This window comes from Lissotriton helveticus, chromosome 4_2 (assembly GCF_964261635.1).
Source record: "Lissotriton helveticus chromosome 4_2, aLisHel1.1, whole genome shotgun sequence".
In the NCBI taxonomy this organism is placed as follows: domain Eukaryota; kingdom Metazoa; phylum Chordata; class Amphibia; order Caudata; family Salamandridae; genus Lissotriton; species Lissotriton helveticus.
The window spans coordinates 95,420,229-95,442,873 of NC_136064.1; the positions used below are offsets into that span (position 1 = coordinate 95,420,229).

General features: G+C 46.0%; 1 protein-coding gene across 4 annotated transcripts in view; it reads right to left on the bottom strand.

Moving 5' to 3' along the window:
• TEX11 (testis expressed 11) overlaps positions 1-22,645 on the bottom strand; it is an 853,291-nt gene that overhangs the window by 157,145 nt on the left and 673,501 nt on the right. The gene's annotated exons all lie outside the window — the stretch shown is intronic.

Sequence of the window (22,645 nt, forward strand, 5' to 3'; positions counted from 1 at the left end):
GTGTGCCATGCGCTCATCAAAGGACAGAGAGAGAGAGAAATAGAGAGAGTAAGAGAGAGAATGAGAGAGAGGGAGAGTGTGCCTGTGCCAGTCGCAGTGTGCCTGGTGCCACCGTGTCTGTGACCGCAAATCATGGACCCTCTATGATTGGGTATCAAGGTGCGGTCGCCATCAAGTAACCTCCGGCCCTGGGGAATGTGCTGTGGTAGGGCCCTAGGCCCTCATGCATAAATAAGAAGCACACGGACACACCCAGATAGAGAGTGGAAATGGCGTCCAGCACGTGCGCCCGGGTCTTTTTATTGGCAGGATCACATGTCCTGTGACGCGTGTGCTGGATGGGTGTGGTGTGGGTGTATACCAGCCGGAAGGGAGTGGCTGTGGCATGCTGACAACTAGACCTGTGATCAGCAGATCACTACGGGGAAGACCTGGGACATGTAGCGGTTGTCCCCCTCCCTGTGAGCGTAAGCATAGTGGGCCCGCCTGCCGTATGCCAGTCCAGTGTAAGGGTGTGAACAATGACCCTGGGCCTCTGGGCGTGGTTCCATACTGGGCTGGACAAGGAAGTAACTAATGCTTGTGTCCCTGTTGTAGTGCCGGTGCCACCCGGACCGCATTCTGCAATGTGTCACTCTCTTACCCAAGTCCAATGACATGAGCAACATGGACATAAGGGAGAATCACTGACCCTACATTCATCCATACTTTCACACTTGAAAGATCATAAACATGACACATCTGTGTGATAATGAATGTTTAATGCACCTTCAATGGCGTGTGAAGCCGGAACAGTACAGGGCCTAGCAAACCCCACATACTAATTAAGATCGGTGGAGGGCCAGCCAGAGTCCTTCAGGGAATGACAAGTCCAAAGGAAGAGGAAGAGTTCAGTCTGCAGTCTGAGTGCTGTGTCATTGGCGATCAAACAGAATATGGCAGTCCTTTTCGAGGTCCAAAATGAGTGTCGCAGAGTGCGTCGGGGGACAGTGGAAGATGATGATGATGCAGAGGGCAGAACCAAGCAGAAACCATCCATATGGCGGAGATGAATGCTACTGCGTCCTTCTTACCACGCTGGCAGATTAATCTGCATCTTCGTCCGCTGCTGTGTCATGTGCCTCACGTGTGGGCGGTGGTGTTCTGTATGCCACACTGTGTGGCACTGACACTTCAGGGGTGTAGATGTGGATGTAGTGGTAGCAGCAGCATGCATCAGCGCCAGGCCTTGTGCCAGCAATGCCATGAGGATGGTCATGAGGTCATTGAGAAACCCAGCTACCTCTCACTGGTGTGCAGCCGTGGCAGCCGCTCTTTCCGCCTGCGTCCGCTCCATGGTCTCCATTAACATCCGCATGTGTCCCACCTCTTGTGTGACATGGCTAGAGCCACACTGACTGGACAGTTGTTCTAGTCTCTGAGTCAGGGCTCCAGCAATGTCAGCCATGGTTGATGGAGAGCATGGAGTGGACTGTGGGTGTCCGTTAGGGACTGTGAGTGGTTCCTGATGGGACTTAGACACCCACATATGGCATTGAGTTTGTCTGCCATGCGGTCGAACCCCATCCGCACCTGTTCAGCCAGATTCGCCTGGAACCCCAACACATGGCGTTGGAAGGCCATGTGTTCGTGGGGGTCCTGGGAGGTAACCGTGGTGGTGGGTGCTGCCTGCTGTGTGGTGTGTGCAGGGGGTAGGGTCTCCTTGTAGTAGCTGGGCTGCCCTGCTCCTGGAGCTGGGCTACGAAGGCTCTCCACGAGCTGTTGGAGGGCGTCTTGGTAATAGGTGTGGTGGTCCTCTTCGTCATCAGAGAAGAGAGGTTCGGGCTGCTCTGCAGGAGGTGTTGGACTTCCCCCTGCAATGTGAAGGGGAGATGCAGTTTAACATTGTGTTCACATGTATGTTGTCGCATGGTACATGTTTACATACAGACTGCATGACTGTACAATGTGGCTGTTTGTGAGGAGCTGCCTATTTGATGCGGGACAGTGGATATTTCAACAACATCACAGGTGTGTGTTGGTACTTTTACATTATCAACTCACATTTCCCTGCAATGCCAAATGTGAGTTGCAGTTTCTACACACATGCAGCACCAGTTGTGTCCTGTGTTCTGTTGTGGACGTGTTGCGGTTTGTACCGCATTGTTGTCAATGTTGATGTGCTCTGCATGTTATGTGTGTGTGCTGCATTTTGTGTGTCGCCTCTGCAGCTCTGATGTTGCTGCCCCTTCTCCCTTACATGCGGTGTGCCTTTGACTTCTGTGCTTGTACAATGCTGTGATTTTGCTTACTTGGGTACAATGATCTCTGGGTGGGGGTTGGGGTCTGGGGCATGGTTTGTCAGCAGATGTGCTCTACTTAATTGTGCATGTGTGCCATTGTGCCCATCTCCCCTCCTCCCCCCAGTCCCTGGTCAATACTCACCCTGGTGCTGTTGTGTCCGGTCATGTTGAGCAGTGTCCGGTCCCCCAAATCCTGCCACCGTCTCTCCACTGATGACTGTGGACACCATTTCCTCCATATCGTCCAGGTCCTCCTGTGGCGCTGGTCTCCCACCTCCAGTCTGCATTGCTGCCTTCCGGTTGTTGGTGAGTTTCTGCTTGGTTTTGCGCTTGACATTATTCCAGCGCCTCTTGACCCCTTCCATTGTCCTCTTCAGAACTCCGACTGCATTCACCTAGTCTACGATGGACTGCCATATTCCATTTTTTGTTGCCAATGACACAGTGGAGGTGATGAACAGTAGTTGATGGTGTTCTACCACCTCCGTTATCAGGATCCTGTTTTCCTGCGGATTGAACCGCTTCTTCCTACTCTTCTTGCCCTTCCCTGACCCCGAGGTCCCAGGCTGGTCCTCCGGGGAGGTTGTGGGGTTCTGGTTGTCCTCTGTACTTGCTCCGGCAACATCCATTGTGCTTCGCTGTTGTTTGGCTTTTGTTTGTATGTTTTTTTTCTACTTTTATGGTGATTTTTCCCGCCTGACGTGTGTGAATTGCAGGCCTGTCGCAGGTTTTTGCAGATTTTTGTATTGCGATTGGCCTTATCGCAGCTTTTTTTGCGTTCGTGTTTCGCATTTTTGCAGTGTCGCATTGACTTTATCGCGGACATTTGACGCGTTATTGTGGGACTATCGCATGGTACCTCAGTGTTGTGAATTAAACGTTAATACTGCGTTATTTTCCAGCGATAGGCTGCGATATGAAGAGTTGCGTTAAGCTACTTTTGCGGTACTTATCACACGTTCTTGAGAATAGTCCCCTTTTCTTCGTGGTTTCAGTAAAACGAAAACAAATATATAAGGCTGAGACTATAAATAGTTAAGGAAAATTAAAATGCCACTGTATTGTAGAGGTACAACTTCGGGCAGTGGGCATGTTCGGGGAGTCAAGGGAGGCATCATTGAATCCACTGTAATAGTGAACAGAACAAGGGTGAATTTAGTAACATGTTTTTAAAGATCTGTTGTTATTATTGTATCTTATCTCTTGGAAAATATGGATAGTAGCTCATTTAGCAAATTCTAATCCTACTCCTGGTAACATAGTGTCACTCCTATTTACACCTTCTGCCCGTGCCCTGTCCTACAACACTAGTCACTTTTCACAAACATCTCAGGCTCTACTCCTATTACCAATGTCAGACATCAGCTAAACTTACAGCTTTTCCTAAACTCGTATCCCACACACTACCAGATCACATGCCCCAGTGACACTGTACTTTCTGCATCAATTATAGTTATGTCCCTACATGCCTCACAATGGTGTTGCAACGGTAACATGACACGTAACGTGAGCCCGTTTACGCCCTTGATGGGCAGAAGGCGGCCACGATCAATGTGCAAAGGGCCCCTGAGATCCCAAGTCACTCCACCTGCTGCATTAACAATATTTGCCGCTATGGTCATACAGTGGCTATACAATGGGCCATAAATCAATAAACAGTAAAAGGCAGTCATGAATAATGTGCAGAGGACCTCTAAGGCTTCAGAAAGGACAGCTAGGCTTTGCACAATGATCTGTCTACCATCGGAAACACTCCAGCATTTTTGGGTTGCCCCTAACTATTGGATGGATACTGACTTGTGCTTGTTATTTTGAAAATTTAAGTGCTCAAAAATTGGATGTTTGGAGTAAATGTTTGTAGACCCTGTTGCAGTACAAACTGAGTTGGCTTTGAGCAACCAATCGTGTACAAATGGATAGTTGAAGAAGCGCCCCTTCCATAGGTTGGTTGCCACTACCACCATGCACACGGAGAATACCTGGGAGCTGATGCGAGACTGAAAGGGGGAACTGTTGTGAATACTTCAGCCCCATCACCTTCTGCTTGACCCCCAATCCTGTGAAGCATTTTTAAGAGAATTAATAGATCGAGGAAGCTCAAGACAAAGTGGGCACAATAGAGTGATCAATGATATTAATCAACATATTAATTGGCAGATTAGCAAGAACATGACAGTATTTAGGTATGATTTATGTTAGGTATACTAGGGAATTGTCTGCCTGGTGTGGCAATGTATCAGTTATCACTATCAATGTAATTACTGTTATTTAATCAGGATTTTGTATTTGTGATTCAGTCGATTTTCACGCTTCTAAACATGGTCTGTAATAGAAAATTCCCCATCATCCATCTCCACAGGAAGTGACATCACTGGTTTGCTGCCCAAATCATCTTTAAAAGAAGAATCCAGGCAAGTGGACATCATTACCCAGCATTTATCTACCCACCGAGTAACTTCACTGTATTTCCTATCTTCCATCTGCACAGGAAGTAAGATCACTGGTTTCCCACCAAAACCCTCCTTTAAAAGAAGAAGGTAGGCTATTGACTTCATCCCCATTATCTATCACCAGAGGAAGTGATATCACTAGTTTCCACCAAAACCATCTTTAAAAAAAGAGGCCAAGCAAGTGAACTTTATTCCCCATCATCCATTGCCACAGGAAGTGACATCGCTGCATTTCCCACTGTCCAATATGCACAATAAGTTACATCAATTTGGGACAGCACCTTGGGGTGCACACAGACAAGAGCCTTGCCTGTTGTGGCAAGATAGGGACTTGGGCCAAAACTCCTGCCAAAAGGAACCCACAAGGCTCCCTCTGCCGACAGGAAAGAAAATGGAAGAAAAACAGAACTTCTGATGGCCTCACAACACTGAAGTCCCTCTATGAAAAAATGCAGAATGCTCATTCATTAGCCAAAGCAAAGTACTATATTAATATCATCAATGAAGCCACCAACAGAAGCAGAATACTTTTCAAGACAATCAACCACTGTATCAATCCCCTTTCTGAACCAACTATCCCACAGTCCATGGACAAGGGCAGGGCCATCAACCTCACTTTCAGTGACAAAATACAGAACATTCAACAGCACATTGACAAAACCAATCCTTCTTCTCCTATTACACTCACTTCTTCTAGAAGACTTCCACAGTGGTCATCCTTCAAAGCCCTCTCTTGCCGATATGCTCAAATCCCTCAATGCATCTTCCTATGAAGATGATCTCTTACCCTTGTCCTTCATCAATACTCTCTTTGGCACTCACCATAGTCAATGCCTCCTCATTCAAGGCATCTTCTCAGAAGCTGTAAAGAAAGTCCAGACCTTCCCACTCCTAAAGAAACCTGCAGTAGTCCCTGATGACCTCACCAACTACAACAATCACCTACCGTCATTAGCAAAATCACTGGATAAAATAAAAAAAATCAATATCTCGAGTCTCAGATTCAAGGTGAATAGAGAATGTGTTTTAGGAAATGCAGCTGGAAAAAAAGCAGGATTTTTCCACCATGGAAATTTGGTGTGTCAAGGTTAGCCGACTATTGTTTTTAATGCTCAGGTTTTTACATTTGCTGAGAGGTGAAGGCATATGTCCCAATATGTCTGACCAGAGATGCAGAAAGCTGATGGGATAATAGGATATGAAGTCTCCATCTAATCCCTGTAGGAAAGTGCCCTTTCTGCTTGGTTGCCTCCAACTTGTTTGCCAGATACCTAATGCAATTTGACTGAGTGTGCCCTGGGTCACTGCCAATCAGGTTCCTAGGGCCTGTGCTCTTTCCCTAAAATGTACCATTGTCTCCACAATTGGCCCAACCCTGGCCTACCTGTAACCCCCTAGAAAAGGGTACCTATGGTACTAACGGTATGGTAACCAGGGAAAGGCCTCTGCGTGCTGCAGCATGTATTGTACCACCCTCAGGGTCCTCTCACCACAAACATGCACCACTGGCATTGCAGCCTGCGTGTTTGCAAGCTGATAAAAGTGCAGAGTAAATTAGGACTCCTATCTTTAGGACTCCTAAACTGAGAAAAATCCTAACTTTAAGACTTTCGGTATTCACAGAAGGCATTTAGGAGTCCTAAAGTTAGGAGTCCTAACGTTACTACTCCTAAACTGAGAAAAATCCCAACTTTAACACTTTCGGTATTCACACAATGCATTTAGGAGTCCTAAAGTTAGGAGTCCTAACTCCTGTGAGTACCGAAATGAGTAAGTGCCTTCTGTGAATAACAAAATGAGTAAGTGCCTTCTGTGAATACCAAAATGGTAGTAAGTTTAGGATTTTGTCTTAAGTTACTTCTGTGAATCGGGACCTGTGAGAAGAACCCGACACAAAAGAAAACCTCTACATACATACGCAGCTCCTGAGACTTGAGGTACCCGACTGATGGTGTCCTGTGTCTAGCAACTCTTCAATAAACTTACATTTTCACAAATCTAACAGACTCAGGCCTTACACAGCATGCGTCAAGTCTTAGAGAGAAACATATTCAACAACATATTAGTTATAGGAACATTCCTCTCCACTCTCAAGAGCTGCTACATAAGTCTGCTCATAAAGAACCATCTCATGCGATACAATCGAGCCATCAATGATTGGTTGAAAGGAAAACTGATAGAACGATTTGCCTTAATTAAGACTCTTAGAGGGGAACAACTTACTCTCTGACCACCAAATAAATGTCTGCCCAGGAACGGAATCTGCCCTGAGATCCAACTGGGGTTACCTACAATGACACTGGACAGAAATTGAGTGGCTGCATTACTACTGCTGAACCTATTTGCCACTTTAGGCCCCGTACACCTCCTGCCTCCACTAATGACACTTGAGGAACTTGGCATCAGTTCAGCTCTAACAATTCTGTTCAACTTCTGCCAGCCTTATCAAGCACTTCAACTTGAGCTGTGCTGACAACACTTCTAATGCAGGAAACCCTGAAGGAATTAGACTCATCACAACTTAACCATTGTCTCTGTGCCATTGATTTTTACACATATCAAGCAACTACCTGAATCTCAGCTTTTCCAAAACTGAGATCTTAACCTAAATGAACAACCACCCTACATCCATCTGGCCAAAGGAATACAACAACACTATCAACATCACCATTGGCTATGTTGAAGGTGTTACGTAAACGGAGGGACTTGCCCGCATCTGGAGGTGAGGCTGCATGCTAAAAGTCTCCCCCCCCCAAGAGCTAACTGGTTCGGTGGGGGGCAAGACGGATACGGGTACTGGTTGAGAGTCCTACAGGTAATCATGGACCTACTAAACCATTCCGCTATTCCAGCTATTGTACACGCCTAGAAAGAAAGTAGATGGAGGGGGGGGGGATTCAATTGTTATGTATTGACTTTGGGAATTACATAGAATGGAGAAGATGCCTTACCTCTCATATTGTTGTATTTTCAGTGAAGTGATTTTCATAATCTCATGGGACTTTAATGGCTGCCGTTGACCTTATACTTGAGGTCCTCGTATTACCTTTGCAATTTCCTTTAATGGGTTCATCTTTAATCACTGCATATGCATTGATGTTTGTGATGCCTATTTGGTGCTGACAGGGACTGCGAGATGTTGGGATACCCGAGATAGACTCCTTTAAATGATGTATTATCTGTGTAATATCACTTTAAAACAATAAAGTTTACTGGAAAAAAAATTATCATTAAAAAAAACACTATCAACATCACATGAAGGAAGAAACCTCAGAGTGATCTGAATCCAAATTTTCTCTCTGGATAAAGCCAAATAAATCTCCTTCTACACCATGAAAAATATTTGATCCATGTTCCCTCAACTAGAGTATCTGCAGACACTACACATCACCTCTGTCGTGTCTCTAGTAGACTATAAACATTATCTAAAGGCCCCACTCTTCCTACTTGGAAACTGCTAAGGATCCAAAATGCAGCAACACAGCAACTCCAACATCTTCGTCCATGGAAGTGCATCGCACCAGTGCTCCAAGCACTTCAATACCTCCTAATAGACAAACACTCGCACTTCAAGAAATAATTACATAATTCACATAGTCATCGAAGGAAAAGGTCCATTGTTCATCCAGGCTAAATTCTGAAAATATTAATAGATTTGTGTTCTTCATTCTAGAGTCACGCCTTGGCTGATCCCCCTCCCTCACTACTACAAGAAGGAATGCTTTAGGAACCCCCTTCCACCGTAGAAGGAGCAAAACTATGTAACTCCTTCCCTGCAAAGGCAAGCAACATCTAAGTCCACCTGGAATCCAGGAATAAGTAAAGCTCTGGCTCTTATCAATCTTGTGATGCAGAATCATACAGACCAACAGTTATATTAGTCTGTTGACTACCAGGATAATATGAGCACCAGATGATTTGGAGTCATTTTCACCGAAACAATTCATTAGATTGTCTCGCCCCGCTAACTACCTATACAGACACTCAAAGCAAATCATCTGCAAAGTGGTTTAATGATGAGCTCCTTCTGCTAAAAAAGAATTTCAAGCGTTTAGAGCACCAACGGCACAAGGAATACAATGTCGTATCAAAGACCAATTATGATAAAGCACAGAAGTCCTACCACAAGCAGATCAGGCTTGTACATAGCCAATATTCTGCTCATAAGATTGACCAAGATTGACCAAACACAAAACTCATCCTGTGAATTGTTTCCGATTTTGAAAACCCTGTACTCTTTGGAGCACGTCTCCCCTGCTATGGTGCTTTCGGTGGAGAAATGTAATGCAATCGCTCACTTCTTCTCAAATAAAGTCGCTAAGATATACGAGGCCTTCCCAGTCAAAGCCAGAGAGACCCTCTACCTCACAATCTGGCCTAAGCCACCTAGCTCCACCAGTGGTTTTCATAGGATTAATACCTTGACCATATCTGAACTGCGCAAGTAGAATTGGACGCACCACCGGATCCCACCCACCCTGCAATGCTAGAATGGGGATTGAAGGCCATTTTACCTAGTCCTCCAAGGTAACTTGCCACCATTTAGAAGCTGCTCTTTTAACATTTCATTCCTGTGCACTAGCGCGCTGCAGTAGCGCATTTGCGTGTCATTATCTGTTTTACTGAGTAGTTTTAAATATTTTATTTGCGCCGTATTTTGGGGTTATAATTTAGGGGGACCACTCACCTGCACCATAATAGCCATTTGCACCGCTGTTTGGCGGGTCCCGGGTTCCGGGTGATGACTTTGGGTGGGTGACATCTTGGGGGAGGAAGGGTCGTGTTTGGCCGCCATTTTGGTCGGCACTCTAGTTGCAGCGGGACACGCCTGCCGCTTTGCCGCTATTTAAGACGGCCTGAAAGGGGACTCTTCCCTCCAAGGTAACTTGCCACCATTTAGAAGCTGCTCTTTTAACATTTCATTCCTGTGCACTAGCGCGCTGCAGTAGCGCATTTACGTGTCATTATCTGTTTTACTGAGTAGTTTTAAATATTTTATTTGCGCCGTATTTTGGGGTTATAATTTAGGGGGGACCACTCACCTGCACCATAATAGCCATTTGCACCGCTGTTTGGCGGGTCCCGGGTTCCGGGTAATGACTTTGGGTGGGTGACATCTTGGGGGAGGAAGGGTCGTGTTTGGCCGCCATTTTGGTCGGCACTCTAGTTGCAGCGGGACGTGCCTGCCGCTTTGCCGCTATTTAAGACGGCCTGAAAGGGGACTCTTCCCTCCAAGGTAACTTGCCACCATTTAGAAGCTGCTCTTTTAACATTTCATTCCTGTGCACTAGCGCGCTGCAGTAGCGCATTTGCGTGTCATTATCTGTTTTACTGAGTAGTTTTAAATATTTTATTTGCGCCGTATTTTGGGGTTATAATTTAGGGGGGACCACTCACCTGCACCATAATAGCCATTTGCACCGCTGTTTGGCGGGTCCCGGGTTCCGGGTGATGACTTTGGGTGGGTGACATCTTGGGGGAGGAAGGGTCGTGTTTGGCCGCCATTTTGGTTGGCACTCTAGTTGCAGCGGGACGCGCCTGCCGCTTTGCCGCTATTTAAAGCTGCCAAATGCTAACACGCAGCGGTAGCGTGCAGGGGGCCCATCTGCGCCCATACGCGACCAAATGTGGCCTGGGGCCAGGACCCCTGGCCCCCGTCAGCTGTATACCAGAAGAGAGTTGTTGGACGTAAATCAGGGGTATTTACATCTTAGCCAGACATGTGTAGATACACTCAGTCAGGAGGGGCTGCTGAAACGTCATGTCATCAATTCTGGTTTTAACCTAGAACGTCCGGCACAAGGTTTGTGCTATGGTCTCTTAAACACGCGTTCTCTACAGAAGCACAACCTGGAAGTATTCTCCTTATTACAGGACGGAGGGTTGGACCTCCTGGGTATCACGGAAACATGACTAGAGGACTCCTCGGTGCCAGACTTGGTAGCCTCTATCCCGGCTAACTTTTCATCATTCTGCCTCAACAGAGCAGGTACCATGAGAGGGGGGGGGGAGTGGCCCTTCTATATAGTACGCGCCTGAGGGGCGAAAGATTTTTTGCTGAAAGCCTGGGGGGGGGGCGAGGTACTGGGAGTTAAGCTCGGGCTAGGGATGGACTGCTGGATCATTTTGCTAGTCTACCGACCCCCCTGGGCGTTGCCGGTCTTCCCGGATCTATTCTTGGAATTGGTCCAGGATGTTCGATCTCGATACAACAACATAATTATCATGGGTGACTTAAATTTCCATTGGGATAAGTCCCCAAAAGAAGGCCAAGCCAACCAGATAGATGAGGGGCTCAGGTCCTTTGGGCTAGTTCAGAGGGTAATGGGCCCCACACACGAGAAGGGCCATACCCTGGATCTCGTTTGGATCACAACCCCAGAACATGGCCGGGATCATGGCCTAGCAGAGGTGCCATTGGTGAAAGGCATGATATCGGTTGACGAACAGAGGGAGAAGCCTGGAGCAGGATGGAAGGTGGTGAGGAAATGAAAGCACATAGATGGGGATGATATGGTAGCTCATCTCCTAGCTCGTCCTCTGATTAATAACATGGAACAGAATCCAGACATTATGTGTAAAGATCTAACAGACAAACTAAATAGGGTAGTGGATCTCGTGGCACCAGCTCGACGAATGAAGCTGATAGATAGAGGAGCGGGGGCCCCATGGTATAATGAATCCCTTAGGGATAAAAAGAGGGCGCTACGTAAATCCGAGAGAGCATGGCGGAAGGGCTATAGCCTCAACGCACGGAGTTTGTACTTGTAGGAGCTCGCTTCCTATAAACATGCTATCTTGATAAGGAAAGCTGAGTTTTATGAGGACAGGATCTCTAGAGCCCCGGATCCGCAGAAAGAAATTTTTAAGGTCCTTACCGAACTCAGGAAAAATAAGGAGCAGAGTCCCGAGTTTAAGCAAGAAGACTGCCAAAAATTCCAGGACTACTTCTCCACTAAGATTGAAGACCTCTTATCGGAAATTGCTACTACCCCTATTCTGGACTGTCCTCTACAGACTGTCCCGGTCATCCACCCAGTTGATAACCTTTGGTCACCCTGCCCTTGATTACAAAGGACAGATTGACAAATCTTGTGGGGCGGGTTAAATCAGGCTCTCGGGCCGACCCTTGTCCCCCGGAGGTCTTCAAATTAGCCATGCCAGGCATCGAGGAAGATGTTTTGACTCTCCTCAACAATTCCCTACAAACAGGACTGGTCCCCTCCTCCTTTAAGGAGGCACGGTTGATCCCCCTGCTGAAAAAAACGGGGGCAGACGTAAAGAACTTAAAGAACTTTAGGCCGATCTCTCAGCTACCATTCTTGGCCAAAGTTTTGGAGCAGCATGTCCTTACGTATCTCGATGACCATTTGGAGAAAAATGGCCTACTCGAGCAAAATCAGGCTGGGTTCCGTGCGCATCATAGCACGGAGCTAGTGATGTTATCCATCCTAGATGAGTTAAGGAACAGAGCTGACAAGAAACTTCATGGGGCCCTGGTGCTATTAGACCTCTCCGCGGCTTTTGACACCGTTTGTCATAGTCAATTGATGCTGCGGTTGAGGGACTCAGGCATCCAGGGTACAGCACTTGTCTGGCTCTCTTCTTTTCTCCAAGGGAGAACTCAGAGAGTCCAACTGGCGGATCTATCTTCTACCACAGTGCCAATCACCTGTGGTGTTCCACAAGGCTCTGCCCTTTCCCCTCTTTTATTTAATGTTTATTTACAACCCCTGATCTCGGCCCTTAACCAGATGGACTGCCAAATCTAGAACTATGCCGACGATACCCAAATCGTCATCCAAATGGAGGATTGCTTGGAGGCACACGCAAGAATGCAGAATATCCTAAGATACACTACTAATTGGATGTCTCTGAATTCATTGAAAATCAATCCGGACAAGACAGAGGTGTTGCCAATCACAATCGCAGGCAACCCCTGGAACGATCGGTTCTGGCCAGCAGATCTTGGAACACCCCCAGAACCCGCAGCAGTAGTGAAAAGCCTGGGCATCTCCTTGGATGGTAGTTTGTCGATGCAAAGACAAGTCTCTGGGGTGGTGGGCACGTGTGTAGGTCTTCTCCGACAACTCAGAAAAATTTCCTCACTCTTGTCCTTTACCACCCTAAGACGCGCCGTCTCTGCCATGATCCTGGGTAGGATGGATTATGGTAATTCACTATATGCAGGGCTACCTCAAAAACAGTTGAACCGTCTGCAAATTATTATGAATGATTCGGCCAGATTGATTTTCAAGAAACCTCGGAGATCGCATGCTTCCCCTCTATTGCGTGAACTCCACTGGCTACCGGTCAAACAAAGGGTTCTGTTTAAAGGGCTTTGCATCACGCATAAAGTCCTGTATGGAAAGGCGCCAAGTTACATCAAAGCCCGTCTGGCCCTTTATAAACCTGCCAGACGGCTGCGCTCCTCAGATGCTTCTTTGCTAGCCCAACCGCGTTTTAAATTATCCATCCTGGGTGGTCGTGCTTTTCTAACATCTTCCCAGCTGTCTGGAATACTTTACCCACTGAACTGAGCAAAGAATCCAACTTGCTGCCTTTTCGAAAAAAATTAAAAACAGTGCTTTTTCAGCAAGCACGGGGTGCGCTGTAAATTTGACTATCAGCTGTAGTATTTGGTTGGCATTTTACCTGGAAAAGCGCTTAGAGACCCCGGAGTGATTACGCGCTATATAAATTTAAATAAATAAATAAATAGTCTGTGCAACTTAGTTAACCAGTCCTTCAAAATAGGCCAACGTCCTCGCAAGCGGAAACATGCGATAGTAATGCCCCTGCTGGAAAGCCTAAATCGAACTCAAGTAAATCAGAAATTTCTAGGCCCATCTCCCAGCTCCCGTTCTTCTCTAAAGTAACTGAAAAACACGTCAACCACCAGCTGACTAGTTACATTGAGGCTAATGACTTGCCACATGAGACCCATTTAGGGTTTTGCCTCCAGTATAGTACCTAATCTGCATTGTTGTTCGCCTCTGAATCTCTGAGACTCATTGCAGATGAAGGCAAAACTGCAGCATTGATTAGGCTGGATTTAAGTGCAGCCTTTGATTCTGTGTCCCACAGCCTTTTAGCTAAACAGTTGTGGCCATACAGTGTTGCAGTCCAAGCCTTAAAGTGGCTTATCTGCTTTATTTAATATCACACTTATCAGGTGATCCAACAGTCATGCTCCTCAGAGGTTGTTACAATTCAACAGGGAGTTCCACATGGGTCAAGGTTGAGCCTGACACTTTTCAACTTGTATATGTGTACCCATACTGACATGGTTGAGCGTCATGGCGTAAAAATAGTGTCTACAGCGATGACACTCAACTTATCACTTTGACAGGACGATGGAACCTCTGCGACCTGTTCTCGGACCTGCTTAGTCCACCTAGCAGAATGGATGGACCAGAGTTGTCTCAAATTAACTGCAGAGAAAACTGAGGCACTCATTGTGGGGAGAAAGCCATTCATCTGGTCCACAGCATGGTGGTCGGATGCTCTATGCCCAGAACCAACCCCAAAACCAAAAATAAGGAATCTTGGAATCTGCATTGACAACATTCTTAGTTATGACAACCAGATATCCAGACCTGCAGGTGAATGCTTTGGAATTTTGAAAATGGTACGCAGATCATAGGTCTACTTCCAGAAGTGTCCAGAAAGCACGCCTGGTTTACAGACTGGATTGCTGCTACATACTCTACCTGGGTGCCACCCAAGGCAAACTGAAGATGCTCCAAAGAGTACAAAAAGCAGCAGCCTGGCTTCTGCTGAATATCCCTATATTACTCTCTGGGTCCAGCGCTTACTAGACTGCACTGGCTCCTGATTACTAAAAGAGTATCTTTCAAAGCTATCTGCTTCTGCCATAAAAATGAATGTAAACCACAGAGGTCACCGCTACCTTCATACATTGATTAAGCCCTACAGACATCAAAGGTATCTTACAGGCGCATGCATCAAAGGATTTTGCGATCGCAAAAATCGTCCGTTTGCGATCGCAAAATCTGCTTTTGGAATGCATGAAGGGTGAAGGCCCTTGCAATTTGAGAATTCGCAAATATTTGCGAATTCTCAAATTGCGATTGCATTTAAGGAATCGCATTTTGTGATTCCCAAAATGCAATGCATGAAACTTTAAAAAATTGCGATTTCTCAATTAGGGGGAGCAAATTACCATGAGGTTGAACCTCATGGTAATTTGCGAAAACTTTGAAAAATGCACTTTTGTGCATTTTTCAAAGTTTCATGTTGTGCACACACATGCCCTTAGGGCATGTGTGTGCACAACATATGTGCACAGAATGATTTCAGGGGTGCAACAGGGTGTCCTTTGGACACCCCTGCACCCTTGAAATCGCATTCTCAATTTGCGATTCGCTAATTGCTAATCGCAAATTGAGAATGTCTTCCCATTCATTCCTATGGGCCTCTAGGCCCATAGGAATGAATGGGGAGGTATTCCTTAATTGCGACTCGCAATTTGCAAGTCGCAATTAAGGAATATTAAGAAATCGTAATTTTTTTAGAGATTTCTTGGTGCATTGCATTTTGCGAATCCTTAATTGCGATTCCTTATTTTTCGCAATTAAGGAATCGCAAAAAGCAATATTGATGCATGTGCCTGCTAGATCTGCTGAAACCAGACCAGCAGCTGTACCCAGAGTGAAGAGTTTGGATGGGCGGCCGCTCCTTCTGGCTCTTGGCCCCCAACCTTTGGAACTCCCTCCTGCTAAACCTGAGGCAGGAAAGTTCAGAACCGACCTTTCGAAAACAAATCAAACCCTAATCTAATAGCTTTTCCCTCTGTAGACTTAGCTGTTGAATTCCTAGCGCCGGGACATTGCATACCGCATTATTTTCTATCGCTGGAATATTTCGCTAGGCTAGCATTGTATTAACAACGTTTAGCCCCATGGCGATGAATATTCCAGCGATAGCGCCCTTTTCCATGGAATATCGCTGGTTTTTCAGCGATGTTCCATGTAAAACGGCAATATGCGTATTACATGAATCCACCTCCCATGTTAAGTATGCCTTAGTCAGGAATATAACAGACGTTAAATTCCTGCGTTAAGGCATACTTAGCGGGATTCCCCGCGTTGTAAATATCGCAAACCTGCCTTCGCGATATTTACCCATGTTGTTTCCACCGACACGCCTACTTTGCATCTGACTAGCGATGCGAAGTTAGGCGTGCTGGAAACGGGAGCAAAATCAGGAAAACACGCGATAGCGTGTCTTTGCTGATAAGGCAATAAAACTATCTCCGCTTTTCGGCCGAAAACGGCGCAAAAGCGGCGATAATTTTATATTGCCGCCTTGTTAATATGCCCCTCAGCGCTTTACAAATGTCATAACAAGAAGCAGAACTGATCCAGGATGGTAGGGACACGCGTGCACCGGTCTCTCACTCTGCACCATTAGCACAGTCACAGCGTCCCAAGAAGTGCATTCTAGCACTCATCACACAAGACACTAAAGTTCCATATAACCACACCCTCTTAACCCCATTAATACAATAATTTATATATAGCTAAAGTGTTAAATTCCTTGATCATCCTCACCCACTACTCATTTAAGCACAGCAACCTTTGTCAGGAAAAGAGGACTCCTCTGAGGTCACGACACCCAACACACAGATATTTCCTACTCAGTCAACATGGCAACTCAACGTTCTTTCAGTGAAGAATGCCCTCCAAGGTAGTATACCAACTCCCCCCCTAGAACGCCTTCCCTCCCCCTCCTCAAATCCCTTCACTGGCTTCCTATCCGGAAACGGGTAGAATTTAAAATCTGCTGTGTGATACACAAAAGTCTTTACAATCTGGGACCCCAGTACTTGGCGGACAAATTTGTCTTTCATCGTCCGTCTCGCACCCTTAGGTCTACCAACCAACAGCTGTTGCAGGTTCCCAGACATTATAAGACCAGACAAGGAGGTCGTGCCCTCTCCATCATGGGTCCACGTCTATGGAACTGCCTCCCCCTCTCCCTCAGAGAGTGCCCCAGTCACCCAGCTTTCAGGAAGCGCCTAAAAACGGTACTATTTTAGGTGGAGGCTCCTCTTTCTGTCCACATCACAGCACCGCGCGGAGATACACCTTCGGGTGTGATGCCGGCGCGTAACAAACCAATAAATAAAATAAATAAATAAATACTATCTGCCCATCATATAGGAGTATAAAGTGCTAAATAAATACTTCAATACAGTTATCAAGACTGTAGCTTTAGAAAGCCAAGCAATCTCTACCGTTACAGATGTTTTAAATGTGTTCAATATAAACAGCAGAGACAGGTTTTTAAACCAGGTAGGCCCACTTAGCCTTTCATGCTTTAGAAGTCGAAAAAAGGAGTTTCATGAAGTTAAGTAATAATACCCACCTGCTATAAACCCTTCTTGTGAAGGTGGACTTAAAAAATACACATTATGTCATATAGAGGTCAGCCCGAAGACAGAGGTTTGTTTTTTTCCATGAAACCAGATCTTTCACTTAGTGACTGGTTTTGCAGCTATCATCTAAATATTTACTTACTCTTTCTATACACACTTGTTCCTCATTCTGTATCTCCACCATATTCCCTAAGGTATCTATAAGGGAGTTTACTGAGTGGGGCCCTGTCTACACCCGGTGTGGGCTATGGGGAAGCCTGCAATATGTTGACCTTTCTCTTTGTGTGTTGTTATACAATTACATTGAAGGAGACCAAATACAGCATATTTGTCCCCATTCAGGTAATTTTAAACCTTTTTTCGACCCTGTGTTCTCTTTGAGGAGATGGTACACTAGTGGATAGTCCACTCACAGGAATAAATTCAGACACAATTCCATATCTCTTGGGGCACTTAAAACAACAGTTATAACTTCTTAGTGTTCCTTCCTGTCCATGAGCCATGGTTGGAGAAGCCCTTGTGAGCGGTATGAGGAGCAGGCGCTGTGATGAAGCAAGGAGCCTAGGTGGGTGGGTGAGGCCTCCGCATCCTTAAACTATGATATACGTCCTTGACCATTATTGGGGGAGACAACAGCACGGTAACAAAGGAAGGGTGTTTGTTTTAGAGGGTTACACTTTTTGTGTATTGCATGGTAGTGATGACCAGCCAGTGGAAGTGCGTGCTGTAAATCAGCCTACTACAAAATGTGCTACATGGTGCCATTCACAAACTATGTGCAGAGTTGAAGCCTCCGCATTACCTACACTTATGTGTGCAGAGTTCTTTGCCCCAACTGAGGAAGCTCCACAAACGCAACTATACATTTTAGTAGTAAATGTGTGAGGGACATAAGATAGTGGAGTAAAAAAGGGGCAGGCTTACTACAAAAGGCGATGAGATTTGGGAGGAGTAAGAGAGGATTAGGGAGGGCCAGGAAAAGGTTTAGGGAGGGACTTCACCCACTCATGCAAGAGTAAAACAACAACTGCTATACACAGGGTGTGGAGACATGTAAATTACACTTTTGTAGAAAATTTCCACTCGGAGTTTGTGAATACTGAAAAGTACTCACCACACTCCAAAGTGTACATTTCTCAAAAGTGTAAGTTACCTTTATGAATCAGGCCCATTGATGTTAGGAACTCTCCGCGTGTAGCAGATGTTGGACCTGCTGTGTAGAGAGCATTCCAAAATATTGTTTTTTGAAGAATTTATTCATCAGATCAAGACTACTCGAGGACACCGTATTACTTCACCAAATAAGAACCCGGTTTCACATCAGCCTCTTCCCTTCTTCAAATATGTGATTTAAATTGGGGAAGGCTTTGACTATCGAGGTGGCCCTACGAATTCAATCAGGAAGCAGACTCTTCCATTGAATGTTACAAGTAAATCAAACCTCTTACAGGTCTCTACCAAGCTGTGTAATCTTATCTGGAGGTAGGTTGAGTGAGGGCGGTGCTTTCTCTAGCGACTTGCCTTTCTCAGTTGCTCTTTACTGCCCTCAATGGTGTCTGCATTCACTTGATGTTGGTTAATAGGGTGAGTGCTGAAAGACAGCAAGCCTGACCATAGCAGGGGGCATTAGTAGTGGAGGAGGTAGAGGTGTTTATAACACCTGTGGCTGTTGAGGACCGAGAAACCTTGCATAGTAATTATGCATCGTAGCTGTACGCATATAATCAGTTCCAAAGAGTGAAGAAGCAAAGCAGGAACTTGATAAAACAGGCCTGTCTTCACAAAAGGTGTCTTATTCTCCCCTCAGCCTAATGAATTGCTAGAGACAAACTCCCTGTTCTTGGAAACTGAGCTGCTGACAGGGATACGCAATTGACCATCTCACCCTCATGCACACATTGAATTCACCGTCAATGTCCTTTACTGGTTCTCCTCCAACCTTTCCAAATGACGCCCTTTAAATCACATGGCCAAGTCCAGATCTCAAAGGATCCCTATCACATGCAGAGTCCCCAAGGGTTCCGTACTGTCTCCTGTCATGTTCAGTTTCCATATGGAGCTGATTAGTGCTCAAATCACAGATTACATCATTAGGATTTACCAATATGCTGATGATACACAACTCTATTTGAAAGACTTCTCAACTTCAGACATGCAACACCTCAAACACTGCCTGCACATCATTCAGAGCCGGCTGCCCACTGCCTATTTGAAGCTCAACCCAAACAAAATTTACTGTTATTTGCCAATAAAACAAACAAAAAAACTATGCACACCTGGGGCAATGACATGAAGCTTGACAGCTTTGATCTACACAACTTTTCCTTAAAGGCAAGTCTCTCGAATTCACCATGGACACTAACCTCACCCTCGAGGAACAACTTTCCAAGAAAATAAAGCTGGCCTCAGCCCAGCTCTCTCGACAAAAGAAAATGAAACAGTTTCTTCCGGGTAGCGACTTGAGGACTGCTGGTCAAACACATGTTCTCTCACATATGGATGGTGGTAAAGTCCTGCTCCATTGTATCGTTCTCACCAGCCTGGCTACTCATAAATGACTGTGCCACACAAGAAACTTAGTATTGCACATCTGTATTGCTGTGCGTGTAACTGCTAAATCAATGCTCTAAATATTAACTCTATTCACCACCGCCGAACACTTAAGTCATAGTTCTACAGAGTCCATCTGGAACCAAAAGGGTCCAGTCATCTCTAACTCACAAGAAGCTACATCCCTGGTGTCCCAGATTCCACACTGGCAGCCTTTAAGTGGATCCTACATACCACAGCATAGCTCATTCATGGCCACAGACCATCCCCATCTGGATGTACCTCCACTGGCTTCCCTTGTCTGCCTAAACCATCTTCAAAATCAGCTGCACCATTTACAAAGCTATCACAACCAGAACCCATGCTTATCTTGCAGGCAAGCTCACCATCTCTGGTGACTTTCATCACACCTGCAGCCAGGGCACCATCATAAGTGCCAAAAAGGAAAAACAAGGCACCAGGCCTCCTCCATCTATCACCCTTCATCTGGAACAACATCAATGTAAACATAAGGACCACCCCGATGCTGCTCTAATTTAGGGAAAAGGGTGAAGAGACACGTTTTTTAAAGAACTGTTGCTCCAAAATGAATTTACATTGAAAATATGACTGACAAGAGGCATTTGGCAAAACAGGAACAGTTGATTTAATAAAATGCAGCGGCCGGGAAAGCAGGCAACAGAGTCGAGATTTGAAGACTGTCTCAAAGTACATTGTTTTCGGCCATCATTTTATACAATTCACAAAGTGTAATAAAGAGATTTGTGCATTCTTTTTAGAACATGAATCTGGGCCTAGTCATGGAGTCATAATCTGGTCACTTGATAAAAAACGCAAGTCGGTCTCGACCCTGAGTTGGCACAATGCAGAGCTAGTGGGTACGTGTCCAGATGTCCGACATGGGTAGTGCATGATCAATGCGTGTAGTAGGCATGCTTTGCTCTGATTTGTTATGTTAATAGATGCTTGTATAGCGCACGTACACCCTTGAGTTTCATGGCGCTGAAGACCAAAAGCTACAATTGAGAGGTTTCTAGACGTAAGCTTGCTCGAACAGCCATGTTTTTAAAGCCTTCCTGAAGCTTAGGAGGTTTTCGCAGTTTCTCAGTGTCAGGGGGAAGGAGTTCCAGAGTCTAGGGGCCAGACAAGAGAAACGGCAGCCTCCCAATCGCTTCCGTTTAAAAGTCGGAATAGAGAGCAGGCTGAGATGGGCAGAGCGGAGGTTGCGCATAGGGGTATGCTTGGTGATCATGCTGCTGATGAATTTAGGGCTGTTGCCCTGCAGAGCCTTAAAGGCTAGGCAACCCGTTTTAAAGGCTACATGCTGGGCTATCGGAAGCCAGTGCAGTTTCCTCAGAACTGGTCTGACGGATATCCACTTGGATTGTTTTCCAATCAGTCTTGCTGCCTGGTTCTGTACCATTTGAAGTCTTTTTTGTAGACCAATTGGCAGTCCCAGATAGATGGGAGTTGGAAAAATCAAGCCGTGATAAGGATGAGGGCTAGCACCACCTGTATTAGGGCAGAATGAGTCAACAGGTGGGCAACTTTCCTAACTTTTCGGAGTTGATAGACACTTGAGGAGATTGCGGCTCCCACCTGTCCACGGAGCGAAAGTTCGGCATTAATGATCACCCCCAGACTTTTCACCGAAGGGGTGGGTATAGTGGGAGAACCTAATTCCGCCGGCCAAAAGTTAGTGCTCCAACTGTTCTCACTTTTCCCCGGCAGAATCGACTCTGTTTTGCCCGTTTGAGCTTGAGATGGTTCATGTCCATCCAGCGCTGGATGTGGGGCATAGTTGACTGGAACTCCGCTACGGCGTTAGGGGAGCAGAGTGGGAAAATGATTGGCTGAGTGTTCTTAACTTAGTGTTGCATCTGACTTTGTGGTGTTTTGGGAACATGCGCCGCTCGGGCCAAGCGTGTTTTACTGGGGGCCAATCTCCTGAGACCACTGTGGCTGCCTATCTGTGGGATCGATCTGGGTTTTCCTGTTTGTGAGTTTGTCTAAGGGTTACGTGTCCCCTCACCTGGGATATGACAATCTGTTGCTTTGGGTCTAGGTCACAAGGCCTAACTGGCCACGTATTTCTGACTCAGGGTTGAGGAAGAGGTCATATCAGGTGAATCCTACAACGGAGGTGCGCGTTCGTTATGATACTTCCATATATCATATATCATGGTGTATATCGTCATCGTATTTATCAATATTAACAGAACACTACATCACAATACATTATTAGCCCACAAACCAGCTACCTCTCCTATCACTCTTTGGCTTTATGCTTGCACTGCAGAGTGCGTCATTGCATTTTGACTGGGTTTGTACTATCAGTATACCGCATACATACGTACAGATGATAGCTGCCCTGTGTTTGTTTCTCTTCTTCCTTGTGATACCTGGCAGGAAAATTATCTCAACGGTAATCTTCTGAAATACATTTAACATTCAGTTGGCCAGAACCAGGCACGCAACACCCATTGGACTCAAAGGGCTGCAGTCCCCCCCCCCCCCCCCCCTTGTCGTGTGTGGCAACCCTGAATGAGACAACTTCCTTAGAGCACACACAGCCGCACCCGAGTACTTCACAGGTCTTTTGAATACCTTTTGCTTGTTATTGAGGCTTTGATGGCTTTCACCCCTTCTTAGGGCCCCTGCAGCTCCACTCTGCCTTTTGCTTGAAGAATCAGCACCCCCACACCTCCCCCCCCCCGAAATTTCTTCTTACACCCCCCCCCTGAATTTTTTTCTTAACCCCCCCCCCCCCCTGAAATTTGACTCTAGGTGCGCCTCTGGTCAGGAATGTAGAACATCCCACATGGATCTTCATGTTTTCCCTTATTGAAGCTCTTTCATCAAACGCTTGTCTAAAAACAAGCTTGTTGATGTATGCGATAGAAGCAAAAAAACTCCCTCCTGCAGAGATCACTGCGGTAAAGGAAGTTTTGTCTGTGAAG